Source organism: Propithecus coquereli, unplaced genomic scaffold (assembly GCF_000956105.1).
Source record: "Propithecus coquereli isolate 6110/MARCELLA unplaced genomic scaffold, Pcoq_1.0 Scaffold76, whole genome shotgun sequence".
Classification (NCBI taxonomy): Eukaryota; Metazoa; Chordata; class Mammalia; order Primates; family Indriidae; genus Propithecus; species Propithecus coquereli.
In genome coordinates, this window is record NW_012153729.1 from 7,765,901 (window position 1) to 7,767,855 (window position 1,955).

Consider the following 1,955-nt stretch of genomic DNA (forward strand, 5'->3'; position numbering starts at 1 on the left):
AGAGACAGGGTCTCGATCTTGCTCAGGCTGGTCTCGAACTCCTGACCTTGAGCGATCCACCTGCCTCGGCCTCCCAGAGTGCTAGGATTACAGGCGTGAGCCACCATGCCCAGCCTCACCATCACTTCTAATTCACCCAATGGTGCACACCTGCTATACGGTGTTGAGGGGGATACACAGGCCAGTAACACTCAGTCCTGCTTTAAGGAGTTGTTCCTTATTGTGAAGTTGCTGCTGAGTGTACCATAGCGGGACTGAAGGCTGCCTGTCCGCAGGCTGGATTGCGTGTATTTATTAATACACCATGGTCTCCTTTGCTTTTTTATCTTGTCTTTTTGTTTCTGAATCCTCTTCTGTGTGCCTCTGATCTTACCCTTGCCCCTCTACAGGTGGCTCGTGTTCCTCCATTCTTGTTCTCTCGCTGTCCTAGGACCCGCTAAAAGTGGGGCTTGCTTGGAATTTGAGGCCTAGCATGGATTCCCACGTGTATCAACTTGACGAAAATAATAAATATGAATGACTGTTGAAACCGGAAGCAATGGCTCCACTGATGTTCTTTTCTTTTTGAAGACAGGGTCTCACTATGTTGCCTAGGCTGGCCTCGAACTCCTGGGCTCGAACCATCATACTGCTTCAGCCTCCTGAGGAGCTAGGAGTACAGGCTCGTGCCACTGTACCCAGCACCAATGTATTTACTTTTTATAGTTGTTGCTTTCCACCAATATTCCTCTCTGTAAAAGAAACTGCATTTGGGTTATGACCTTGAGTTGTTTACAATTTTGAAGGGAAAAAGACCAGAGATAACACTCATTCCTGTACGTAGCCCTTTACAATGGCTGCTGCCTGGAGAAAGTTGATGTAAGGAGATAATTAGGCTGCCTGCCACACCTTAATGCCAGTGACAAGAATACAGAACAGGCACAGGCAGAGCGAAGTGCTATCATAACTGAGTGCCGTGGAGTGTCTGTGTCTGCCTCATAGGCACTGTGTACTCATCTGTGACACCACTGTGTAGTCGCCCAAGCCAGAACCCTGGGGGTCCTCCTCAACACACCTCCCTTTCTGACCCTCCATGTATAGGCCCCAGGTCCCAAGCGGTACTTTTCTGTGGCCCCTCACTGCCCCGAACAGTCCTGACCTCGATCCCTCACCTGCACCATGGCCAGCTGCCTTCTCACACTGTCTCTGTCCCCACTTTTGTCACCTCCTGGTCTCCACCCTGAAGTCACAATGGGCTTTCTAAAATGCAAATATGGTCCATCCCTGCTTAAAATTCTTTAGTGAATACCCGTTGCCCTGAAGATAAAAGTTCAAACTCTTTAACAAGATACACAAAGCCCTGTCAATCTGCTCCCCAATTCTAAATTCTTCTCCTTACTCTGTCTGGAAGGCCAAGCTCTCCCCTGTGAGTCTCCCAGCACCACCCGCATCCATGTGTGCTCAAGTTTACCTATGGGTCCTTCAGGTGGCTGCTTAAATGCCAGCTGCCCTCAGGTCGACATGCCCAAATCTAGACCCCCAGCTCTTCGCACAGGTCTGGCTCGGGACTGGTTGCGTGCTGAGAAAAGGATCGAATCCCAGGTTTCACCAAGGCATGGGCCATGTGCTGCTTCTCTCCTGTGTTGGCATCAACTCAAAAAGCAGCTTTAGGCCGGGCGCGGTGGCTCACGCTTGTAATCCTAGCTCTCTGGGAGGCCAAGGCAGGCGGATTGTTTGAGCTCAGGAGTCCGAAACTAGCCTGAGCAAGAGCGAGACCCCATGTCTTACTAAAAATAGAAAGAAATTAATTGGACAACTAAAAATATATAGAAAAAATTAGCCAGGCATGGTGGCGCATGCCTGTAATCCCAGCTACTCGGGGCTGAGGCAGAAGGATTGCTTGAGCCCAGGAGTGTGAGGTTGCTGTGAGCTAGGCTGACGCCACGGCACTCACTCTAGCCAGGGCAACAGAGTGA